Source organism: Ammospiza nelsoni, chromosome 31 (genome assembly GCF_027579445.1).
Source record: "Ammospiza nelsoni isolate bAmmNel1 chromosome 31, bAmmNel1.pri, whole genome shotgun sequence".
NCBI classification, from domain to species: domain Eukaryota; kingdom Metazoa; phylum Chordata; class Aves; order Passeriformes; family Passerellidae; genus Ammospiza; species Ammospiza nelsoni.
The window spans coordinates 3,275,645-3,287,615 of record NC_080663.1 but is presented as its reverse complement, the minus strand read 5'-3'; the positions used below and the strand labels follow the sequence as shown (position 1 = coordinate 3,287,615).

The window sequence follows — 11,971 nt, the reverse complement described above, 5'->3', positions numbered from 1 at the left end:
CGGCTCTGCCCTCACGCAGCCCGGGGGGCCCTGGGAGCGCGGGGCGGGGCTGTGCCGTGTGCAGAGCCCGCCCCTGGCTGCGATTGGGGGATGGTGCAGTCAGTCGTGTTTGTGGCGCACTGATTGGTGGGAGCGGGGCGGAGCAGGGCCCCGGTGGCGGGCTGAGGGCGGTCGTGGCTGGGCAGCGGCGCCATTGTCGGAGCGGGCCCGTGAGCGGTGGCAGCGGCCGGAGCGCGGTGAGGCGGCGGCGGAGCTCGCAGGCGGCCGCAGCGCAAGTGGGAGCCGCGCTGGGTTGTGCGGGGGCTCGGGGCTGGCTGCGGGCCTCGGGGGCGGCAGGGGACTCGGGCGGGTTCGTTGTGCCGTGTCCGGCCCGTGTTGCCGCTGGCGTGAGGGCGCTGCGGGAGCGGCTGCCCGCGGTCTCCTTGCGGCCGCTGCCTCGGCAGGAGCCGCTGGCGGAGCAGCGCTGGCTCGGCCCGGTTGCTGTGGCTGGGACAGAGGGGGCTGCCCCGTGCCCGGGGCTGTGCGGGGAAATTCCCGTGGCCGGAGGTTTCTATACCCAGAGGAGACAGAGGAGTCCTGTAAAAGTGACTTTATTGCTGAGCAGAGGGAGAGGCCGCGGGGCATTTGCTGTGCGCTCTGTGCCATTGTTGTAGTTCGCAGCCTCCTTTTTGTCCTCATTTTCCCGGCCTCATCTCCCTCTCCCTTTGCCCACTGGCTGAGGTGCTTGGAAGGTTCAGACCTGCCGATCCACCAACTGCATGTCCTCGTTAATGTGCGCCCCCACTTTTGTATAACAGCCGATATTCATGGCTCTGTTCAGTCTTTGTTCTTCCCGAAGTTCAGGAATTCAGCGGGAGTTTGTCTGAGCAGCAGCCCATGTTAATTAGTAACAGGTTTTGAAACTGATGGTTTCTCCCTTCCTTATCTACACGTCCCTGGCCCTATCTCCAGGCAGATTCACTCAGTGATAAATTTTTTTTTTTTTTTTGCCTTACTGTGTCTTTGGTTTTGGGATTATTCGCAGTGCCCTCATTCCCTGTCCTTCTGTTGCCGTTTCTGGATCAGGAGGCCTGGCTGCCACCTGCATCCCCTTGCTCACCTGCTGAATGAGCTGCACTCTCAAGGTGTGGAGCATGGCAAAAAGATGAGAGTTGCTGTAGCACATCAGAGGAGAAGCAGCATTTGTTTAACCCATGGTCTGTCATGGAGCCAGAAAACCGTGTCCCATTGCCATTCTTTTCACGTTTTAGTTGGAACAAGAGCTGCTTTTTTGTTTCCTTTGTTTTCTATTTCACCGCTTTTCCTTTGTCATCTATTTGCCAACAGCAGTTTGAGTCATTTAATTTTTCATTAACTCCTCGTCCTTCTGCTAACAGATGATCTGATCCCATCCCATGGTGAAATGTTGTGTTCCTCATTTCAGTGGATTGGTCAGCAGGAATGTCAGGAGCTGGAGCTGTCTGCTTGGTTATTGCGAGGACAGCTTGTAATCTAATGATGTCATTGGAATGGGAAATGGGTTCTGTGGCTCCTGATATGAATTGGTTCGGGTTTGCAGGGGCTGGTCCATGGTGTTGTGGGATTTGTTCTGGTGGGCGTTGATGTTTTTCCCATTATTTGCACTGCCTCAGGAGCCAGGGCTGCATCAATTGGCCAATTTTCTGTAATTTAAACATCAAATACTGGGTTCCCAACTGCTTTCCTGAGCTTGTGGTAGCAACAGCCACCATGCTGTAATCCACCCTATATAACATAGACAGTGACAACACATGTTGGATTTGGCAGAGGGATGATTCCCCCCCCACTTTTTAAAGTGAAGTTTTCACAACATTCCCCTTTTGCTGTTTCCCTTTGCAGCTTCACCCGTTTGTGTTGCAGGGTCAGATATCCTCCCCCTGGGCTCTGCCTTGAGCTGTGCAAATTCCATCAGTGCCAGCAGGCAGAGCTTGGGGTGAGGGGCAGAGGGAATCAGCCCAATTCCTGCCCCAGGCAAGAGACCCAGGTACATTGGCCACACTTTGCCCAGCAGTGTTCATTTGCATTTCTAAAGCTCCTCTCAGGCTGACTAGAACCAAAGCTTCTCTTCCAGGGCAGTAACCTGGTGACTCCCCTTTTCCTTTCCCACCCACCTTCCTTTGCCTTTTTTTTGATGTCTTTTTTTTCCTTTTTTAAAATAGTATTCTGTTAACTGTTTATGAGGTAAAGCGTCACATTTAAACCTCTTCTAGTTTTTCCAAATGCATCCTAAAGGTGAGCATGGAGAAACCCAGACCAAAATTGTGCCATCATAAGAGACACGCAGACACATACCCAAAAAGCCTCTACTTCTCCTAAGAATAGAAATTGATTCTGACACTCCTGACCCAAACCTTACTGACCAAAAGAAGGATTATTAAGAAAAAAACATCTATTGTTGTAATCTCGTCACCAAAATGGTGGGAAGAGCTAAAATTCTCCAACATTTCCAGTGTTAAAAAGTCAAGGCATTACTTGATTCTGGCCAGGATGTGCAACAGAAATCATTTCACTCACACACAGCCCGGGTGTGGAAAGAAAATTGTTGAATGATATGTGAGTTTTACTAGATTTTTCCTAAACTTTATGCCATCCAAAACCCACAGAAATCCACTGGTTTAATGTTCATTGCTTCCAAGTTGTGTAAGTTTTTAGTGTTTGGTTTCCTATTAGACCCAGATTTCTTCCCCTCTGATGTAAATAGGTCCACACTCCTGGATTTCCTTCTCAGCCTTTTGCAGCCCAGGTGTCTCCAGCTCTGCCGGGGGCAGTGTCTGGGGTAGCTGTTGGTTGCTGTTTGCTGCTGGGCAATGTTGATGTTTTGTTGCGGGTCGTTATCTCTGTGGGTGTCTTTTGGGCTATTCCCAGTCTGTTCGGATGTTGAGCTCTTCTCCATTGAATGGTGTAACACCCCTTAAATAAAACCTTTAAAATTCCTTTCCTCAAGGTAAAGACAAACCAAACCTGAGTAGAGAAAGTATATTTAAAAGAACCCAAACTCGGTACATTTGGCAGCAGTGCAGTGGCAGGCAGCCCAGAGTGTGGGTGTCAGTGAGCCCCAGAGTGGAATTGTGCCGTGGTGTTCCCCAGCAGCTGTGGCAGTGCAGGCCCAGCCAGCGCTGAAGCTGCAGCAGTGGCAGCAAGGCTTGGCCCCAGTGGCTGGAGCTGGCAGAGGAGGGTGGCCAGGATTGCAGAGGATTCCAGGCGAGGATCTGTGGGCAGGCGCAGGGGCTTGGCCCGCTGTGGAGCCCTGGCTGCTGCTGCGTTGCCTTCAGGGCAGGCTCAGGGGCGGCCTCCCATCCTCCTGCTGCGGGCGGGAAGTGCAAATCTCCGGGGCTCCAGAGCCCTTGAGGCCAGGCTGAGGGGTCCCCCCGTGTTGAGCTGTGCTGGCGGCTGTTTCTGGCCTCAGGGACACTTGGCATGGGCCCCTTGGCCACCAGTGGTGCTGCTTTGCACTCCTTGGGCAGGAGCCGATGTCCTGGCTGGGTGTTGGCAGCAGCAAAGTGCCAGGGCAGGCTCTGTGCCAGCCCAGCTTCCTGTGGGAGAGATTTCACAAGAGACAGGATTCTGGCCACAGACTGCCTTAAATGCACATCCCTCGTCTCCACCCTGCTCTAGGTGGAGAATTACCAGGGTAAGGAATTCCAGACATCAGTTCCAAGGGCGATAATTGAATATCTGCCCTGAGTCTGTCTCTTCTTCTTGCCAGAGCCAATGGCAAAAGCCGTACCCATGGCGTCTTGGTTTGTATCACCAGCTTCCAAAGGTCTGTCTGTCTTTCTTTCTTTCTTTCTTTCTTTCTTTCTTTCTTTCTTTCTTTCTTTCTTTCTTTCTTTCTTTCTTTCTTTCTTTCTTTCTTTCTTTCTTTCTTTCTTTCTTTCTTTCTTTCTTTCTTTCTTTCTTTCTTTCTTTCTTTCTTTCTTTCTTTCTTTCTTTCTTTCTTTCTTTCTTTCTTTCTTTCTTTCTTTCTTTCTTTCTTTCTTTCTTTCTTTCTTTCTTTCTCTCTCTCTCTCTCTCTCTCTCTCTCTCTCTCTCTCTCTCTCTCTCTCTCTTTCTCTCTTTCTCTCTTTCTCTCTCTCTCTCTCTCTTTCTCTCTTTCTCTCTTTCTTTTTCTCTCTTTCCCCATTTGTTCTTTCTACCTGACCTGAACTCTGGGGGTGCCAGGGGATATGGAGGTCCCATTGTATTCCTAAAGCTGCCATAACCCCCTGAAGGATCTTTCCAGTAAAATGACTTCTTCTTTCTGAGTCTATTGCTTCCACAATACCTTCTCTATTAATTGTTCTTTTAGAAATTCCTGATAAGTGGTGCAGTGAATGCTGAAGCAGTGAGAATTACCTTTGCCCCCCTGTTAGGTGCCATGGTGTCAGCAGAAGATATTGAAGCCTTCCTGCTCAGGGCATTTCAGTGCCAGGCTCTCACAAGCACCCACAGCTGCGTGGGTTGAGCTGAGCATGGGGCTGTGACCTGCGCTGTGTCTGATTCCCCTTCCTTAATAACAGCCTGTCTTGTAGCTCTTTTCCCTTCTGCTGCCCTTGCAGAGCCATCCACAAACACATTTTCTCCCTCAGGCCAGGGAATGTCCCATCAATCTGTCCCAGCCTGGGTCTGGAGCTCTGTCCCTTGAGTGCAGTCCTGGGTTCCTTGCCAGCCCCTCTCCAGGCTGTTCAAACAGGAGGCTGGGTTAAACCCTTGCCCTGTCCTCAGTTCTAAATCCTCCTGTGCCATTGAACAAGTTTCATACTGTAATAACCGAGCCCTGCTCATCCATTTAGAGGCTCTTTTGGTTGTGAAAGCTTTACCTTGGTGCCAGACTTGAACTATAGGACATCCTCCTGTTGTCATCAGTTTTCAGGCTTCATTTCCCATGAAAGCTGTGGCTGCACAATTCTGCAGACATTGAGGCCACTCTGGCCACTGGGTTAAACATTTTAACACAAGAATTCCTTTGGCATGGCCCTGTTTAAAATCCACCTGTAATTCAAATTCTTTCTCCCTGTCTAGGAGGGCCAGGGCAGGTGTTGCGGTGTGTCATAATAACCTGTCTTAAACTTCTGGGTCCCTTCCCCAGGTGTGCCAATACCCCTCTTCCCCTTCCCCTCTCACCCCCTGCTGGGCTGTCAATCAGTTTTAACATTCCAGCAAGGCGGGGTGTGGTTTGTCACTTTCAAAGGATGCCCCTCAGGCCTGGGGGTCATTGGCCTGTCTAGGTGTCCCTCCTCCCTTGAGACCCTGCCACTCCCACCTGGTTGGTGGCTCACCTGTCCCGCTCCTTCCCCTGTCCCTGAGCTTAAAAGCCGAACCCAGCCATGCGGTCGGCATTCTGTTGGAGTTGTTGCCAAGATTCAGACCTCTGTGACCGTGGAATAAAGCTCTGGATATAACCCTCCGGCAGAATCCATCTCCTTTCTCTTCACCATCGCCTGAAGCGTCCTCCCCTGAGGTAAACGGAGTTCCTAACAAGCCTGGGCTTCTTCACTGCCTAGCTGCAACCTCCAGCAAGCTAAAGGTGTCTCTGGGGTGATACCCCACAGTTGGTGCCTTTGGCCCAGCAGCAAGGGTCAGACTGGCCCAGGCACAATCTACCTGGTAATATTGGGATTCTTATTCCAATAGGCAGGAGCCTCAGTTAATCTGCTTTTTAACACTTGAAAGTTCTGTGATTCCTCCTTGTGTCTATCCATCCAGTTTGTTGACTGGAGTATTCTAGGGAGAGATCCCTGGCTCCAAAACCCTGCCTTTAACAGGGAGTGAGTGATAAGCAGTAAGCCCTTCCTTCCCTCTCTTGGAATAGGGTATTGATTTTAAATCAATACAAGCAACCTCTTGTCCTTGTTGCTTCAAAGTAATTTGGTGAGGCTCCATACCTAATTTTCCCTCTTTCCCTCGGACTTCCCACATTTTTGGGTTCACTTCAGCGTAGGCCTTGCCAGACATTTGACAGAAAGTACAACGGCATAAGCCTCTGTGTGACCTTTTACAGTATCAAAATCCAGCCACCAATTCCTTCCCAGTAAATTGCAATCAGAGTAGGAAGAAAGAAAAATGCATTTATTTCAAACATTAGGAGATGTATTCCCTACATCTCCTAATAGTGGTTGATTAAATCATACCTGCTCATCTTTCCCACTTATTCCCTTAATAATTAAACCATGCCTTTACTGTTTTGCCCATTAGGTTTAAGATCCAGAGTGGATTGAGAGGCTCCTGTGTCCATCAGGAAATGCCTTCTCTCAATGCAGACCCACCCTGAATGTTCTCAAGGGCTCCAGTGTGGAGGGTCCCTGGTGTGATGGGAGCTGTGACAGCCCTGCCAATCCATGTCCATCAAGGGGTGGACTTGCTGGTCCTGAGGGTGCTGCTGTCTGTGCTTGCAGTGTCCTTGTGCCCTGCAGCTGGAGCCCTGGTTCCTTGCCAGGGGCTGTTTGGGTGGGCTCTCCCCTGCCGAGGAGGGCAATGCCTCTGCCAGGTGCTTGTGGCCGAGCTGTGCCTGGGTGCTGGGGCCCCCTTGGGCCCTGGGGTTGATCCCTCGGGGGCTGTAGGAGCTGTGCCCTGGCCTTTGCCTTCAGCTTGGCCTTTTGCTGCTCCCTTCTTGCACTCACCTGCTGTGCCTTTGTGCCCAAGTGCTGCAGGGCCTTCTTGTGCCCCTCCTGCAGCCCCCTCAGTGCCTGTGGCTGCTCATCCTCTGACAGCTGCTGAGCTTTCTGCAGAATCATTTGTTTTCCAGCGACTCAAAGAATATCTTGATCCTTCCCTAATAATCCGCCTTTCCCAGGTGTTCCTTGCTCCTCCTCCCTGTGCTCAGGGTGCCCTCCCCAGCCCGTATCCCAGAGCCGCTCCCTGTCCTGCCGCAGTGTCCGAAGGCGCCCCCGGCGGGCAGGGCCGGCAGCTCCACGGGGCCGGGCAGCGGCCGGGGCGTCCCGCAGCCTCCTGGGGGCCGGGGGCCGCTGCCGGCCCTGCCCGGGGCTGGTGGGGTCAGGCAGCGCCCGGCGCTGAGCCCCGGCTGCCCCACAGTCCCGGCCCGGCCCCGCAGCTCCCCACAGGCCCCCAGCCTGTGCTCCCGGTGCCGCAGCTCTGCGCCCGGTGCTGCCGCCCACAGAGAAACCCCCTGAAACCCTGACCTCCTTGTTTTCCTGTCCTGGAAACCGGGGATACAAATGATCAGCTGGCAAAGGTTGAGGATACGACCCTGCTGAAAAACATCCCAATCCTCAGTATTTTTCTGTTCCTCCTCTCTTCTTTTTCTTACCACATAGATTCCTCTTGGTGCTTCTTGCCTTAACCGTATTGCTGCACACTCCCCTTCACCCAGTCTCTTCCCAGCACACCAACACCATCCATCCATCCCCTGTTGTCTAAATCCCTTCTCCATTTCCCTTATTGCCTCCCTGGGTGTCCATGTCCTTAATTACCTCTGGGGAAATGTGCAATCTTCCTCAACCTTCTTGGAAGGGACCCTTCAGAGATAGTTTGGGATCATCATCCCTTTGACACAGGACCCCTTCCCGGCTTTCTCTTTTCTACCTTCCATGGGTGCCCTGCCATGTTCACTCCCCAAAGATCCCAGTGCACTCACTGATGAGATTTTCAGTGCTCTCTCCCTGCTGACTCTTCAAAGCTCCCCCTGATGTGTCACTCGTCTGTCTCCTGGTCACTCTCGGGTACCCGCGAGGTGTTGCCCCCCAAAGGAGCCGATCACCCAAACTGGGTGAGGCACCTTCAGCTGCACTCACTGCCCGCCGCTACATATGGTGGAAGGAATTCCTGATGCGTCCCAAGGTGTGTGGAAAAATTGACATCACCAGAGGTTTCTGTCCACAAAGCAGACAGACGAGTCCTGTATAAGTAATTTAATTCCTAAAGAAAGGCAGAGGCCATGGGACATTTCCTATGGAGACTCTCCAATTGTTGGAGGACACAGCCTCCTGATCATCCTAATTTTCTCAGCTGCATCTCCCTCTTCTTTTCTCCATTGGGTGCAGTACTTGAAAGGAACAGACTTCCCAATCCACCTACTACATATCCCCTTGATATGGTCCCTACTTTTATGTAGCAAACGGTTATCATGGCTCTGTGAAGTTTTTGTTCTTCTCCAAGTTCATGAATTTAGCAGGACCTTGGCTGAGCAGCAGCCTGTCATTATTTAATAACATTTTCTGAAACTAATGGCTTCTCCTGTCGCTTCCTTATTTACAAGTTCCTGGCTCTATCTCTGAGCAGATTCACAGCATCCGTTTGTAAAGACACTTTCCTCTTCTTCCTTTCATGGGGGTCCCCCATTTGTTGGTCATCCCCCCTGGAGCAGGGTGTCCCGCCTTGCTGCAGCTCCACCCTCAGGCAGTGCTCAGCCAATCAGAGCACATGGCGCTGATGACTCAGAAGTTGCCGGGCAGACCCGCAGCATCCAGCATTGCCCATCTGCGCCCCCCTTGTGGGGAATTTGGGGAGGTGGGAGTGGGGCAGCGCCAAGGCCGGGCCCCCCCGCGCTGTCCTGGTGGGAGCGACTGCAGTGGGGACCGAGTGCGGGCGGGAGCGGCCGAGAGCCCAGCGCTGCCCCAGCTCCATCCCTGCCCCTGCCGTGGGATGCTGTTTGTTTGGGGGCAAGAGGGAGCTGGCAGTGGGTGCTGGGCCTGGGGCAGAAGGAGAAGGGAAGGAGAAACAGGGTTGAGGAACGAACTGGTCAAATGCTGCACGTGGGAAGAAAAGGTGGGATTGTGCAGGAGAAGGAGGAGTTGTTGGAGGAAGAGGAGTGTGAGGAAGAGCAGGGACAGAGGAGAAGGAGGAGCAGAAGGAGGTGGCACCACAAGGTTCTACTCCTTCCTATATCTGCAGCCTCCCCTCCAGCCCCAGGAGCTTTGTGTCCCCAGATGCATCAGGTGACTGGGGTAGGGCAAATCCATGATTTTCATGGGGGCTGAATCTTGATGTTTCTGAGCTTTACTGGGCAAATGTTGGTGCTTTTGTTTTTTTGTGAGGGCTGAATATCTGTGTTTTGGAGGAGGTTTTTGCTGAATATTGACATTTGGGAATTTTTTAATCTGCACCTTGATGTTTTGAGGATTTTTGTGCTGAATCATGGTGTTTTGGAGGTTGTCTCAGACACAAGATGCCCAATGACTTTCCTAGATGAAATTGGACATGGAGGTTTTTCCAGTCCAAGCTGCTCTCCTCTTGATTTTTTCCCCAAACCAGGATTTTTCATTCCCAGGGCGTGGCCTGATGGAGGAGGAGGAAAAGCCCCAAATGTACCTCATGAAGAGGGGCAGCAAACCCTGCCCAGGGAGCTCTGGGGAGGAAAGAGGCCCTGTGAGCCAGGAATGCATCCTGCGATCCAGCCAGAGCTCAGAGCTGGAGAAGAAGCCTCATGTCAGGGAGAAGCCACACAGATGCTTGGAATGTGGGAAGTGTTTCAGCTGGAGCTCCACCCTGAGGCAGCACCAGGTGATCCACACTGGGGAGAGGCCCTTTGAGTGTGAGGAGTGTGGGAGGAGTTTCAGCCACAACTCCGTCCTGATCCAACACCAGAGGATCCACACTGGGGAGAAACCCTTTGAGTGTGGGGAATGTGGGAAGAGCTTCAGGCAGAGGGGCCAACTGATACGACACCAGGTGATCCACACTGGGGAAAAGCCCTATGAGTGTGCGGAATGTGGGATGAGCTTCAGGCAGAAGGGCTACCTGGTGCAGCACCACATGATCCACACTGGGGAGAAGCCCTTTGAGTGTGGGGAATGTGGGAAGAGCTTCAGAGGAAGCTCAGCCCTGATTCGGCACCAGGTGATCCACACGGGGGAACGGCCCTACACCTGCTTGGAATGTGGGAAGAGCTATGGGTGGAACTCTGACCTCAGAAAACACCAGCGCACCCACACCGGGGAGAGGCCCTACGAGTGTCCTGAGTGTGGGAAGAGGTTTCACAGGAGCTGCGATCTCCTCAAACATGAGCGGATTCACACGGAGGAGAGGCCGTTCCGCTGCCCCGACTGCGGGAAGGGCTTCAAGCAAAACTGCAAACTCACCATCCACCGGCGCATCCACACCGGGGAGAGACCCTACGAGTGTTGGGAGTGTGGGATGAGATTCTCACAGAGCTCTCACTTGACAGAACACCAACGGAGGCGTCACTGAGGGAAGCCCTGCGAGTGCCCCAAGTGTGGAAAGAGCTTTGTGTGCTGCTCCAGCTCCATCCACCATGAGAGGATCCACGTTGGATGATCCCCAGTGACCGTTGTTGGGCAGAGCCCTGGTGATCCATGGTCCTGCTGATCTGTGTTGGAAAGACACATGGCTTGGAGGCTTCACATCTTTCTGGTTCCCTGTGGGCAGCTAGATAAATGCAGCAGCAGGAACATCCATTGGGACACAGACCAACAATGGGAATTCCTTGGGGACAGCAGATTTTGACTGTCAACCACATAAAATCTTTTGCATTCAATCCTATCTTCTGGTAACATCAGCTAGTACTGAATGGTGTTGAAGGTATGTTCAGGGTGGACTGGACTATATGATTCTTGTTTCCCCAGTCTGTTCTGTTTATGCTGAATAATAAGTTTTGTACCTTTAGGACTTGTCCTGAGAGTGAAAGGGGGAAGAGAAGAAGCACGGAGTTTGTTTTCAGACTCGGCACTCACTCCTCCACATTCCTGCTCCTGTGCTGTGTTGTCTGCGGTTGGACAAACAGCGAGACAGAGCTCTCCTTTGCTTTTAGTTAGTTTTAGCTAGCTGAGGCAAAGAAGTTCCCTGGACTGTGGGGTTTTTTCCCTTTTCTTTGGACCTGTTTAAACCTGCTCTGGCCTGAACACCCAGGGGAGCACTGGCAGCTCACACCTGTGGCCCACCAGGCTGGGCCTGGGCCATTGCATTTCCAGCACCAGAGGGACTGATAAGAGACTGAGTGAGCCAAGCTGCAGCCCATGGAGGGGACTTTGTGAATTTGTTTCTCTTTTAGAGCAGCAAGAAGTTTTATTGTTTAATACTGTTTAGGTTTTATTGTGTAATAAACAGGTTTTTCCACTTTTCTTCAAGGAGGTCTTTTATTTTTCCTGAACCAGTTGGGGGAGGGGCCAATTCAATCTGCTGTCTAGATGAACCCCTTTGGGGGTTCTCTCCCAAATTTGTCCTGAACCGGGACAAGGTCTTTCCCAACTTCAGGGATTCCACGATTTTGATTTCCTATTCCCCAAGGGTGTCTTCCGTAGCCAAATGGTGAAAAACTGGGGAAAAGACCAAGATTTTGGAGACAGTGGGATAGAAACTCCACTAGAAAAGGTTCTTGCCTTCTGCCCAAGCACGTGGATCCTCAGCCAGCATGGACACTGAAATCCTTTTGTTATGGTCTTGATTTTCTTTTAATTTCTCTTCATGCCTTTAAAATATCTAATCTTGAGGTAAAAGTAGACATTGAACTAAGACATGGGTGTGGTCATGGTAGAACACAGATATGGTGGGACACAGACATGGAGACTGACATAGGGACACATGGACATGGAGGGGGCCATAGCCATTCATGGGGACATGGGTGGACACGGGCATGGATGGAGATGTGGGGAACAATGACAGGGATGGAAACATGGTGGGGAGACAGCCATGGGTGAGGACATGGTGGGACATGGCCAGTGCCATGGGGGAAACTTGTAGGGCATGTGGGGGATGCTGGGTTTGAGGGAGTTGAGGGTTCCTGGGAGGGACCTGGGGCTTGCTGAGGCCTTTGGGAACCCCAGGCCAAGTGGGTCTCGCTCTGCTGGGTGACCCAGGGGGAGGTTCTGGGGCAGCTGCTCAAGGACCCCCTAACCTGAAGCCCCAGCCAGGCATTGGGCTCCTGGAAGGGGATGAACGTCCTTGTGCCCAGGAGGGAAATCCCAGCACCCCCAGGGTGTCAGGGGCAGCTGAGGGGCCACAACAGGAAGGGGAAAGCCAGACAGAGATGTTGCACTCTTAAACGACACCCCAAAAGTCC

General features: G+C 52.3%; 1 protein-coding gene and 2 pseudogenes across 1 annotated transcript in view; 1 reads left to right on the top strand and 2 right to left on the bottom strand.

The window, feature by feature from the left end:
- The window catches only part of LOC132085581 (zinc finger protein 239-like), a 204,979-nt gene that overhangs the window by 137,001 nt on the left and 56,007 nt on the right, over nt 1-11,971 (bottom strand). The window lies entirely within an intron of this gene.
- Nucleotides 1-11,971, bottom strand: part of LOC132085606 (zinc finger protein 436-like) — a 91,921-nt pseudogene that overhangs the window by 23,957 nt on the left and 55,993 nt on the right.
- Nucleotides 7,127-11,039, top strand: LOC132085590 (zinc finger protein 239-like; annotated as a pseudogene).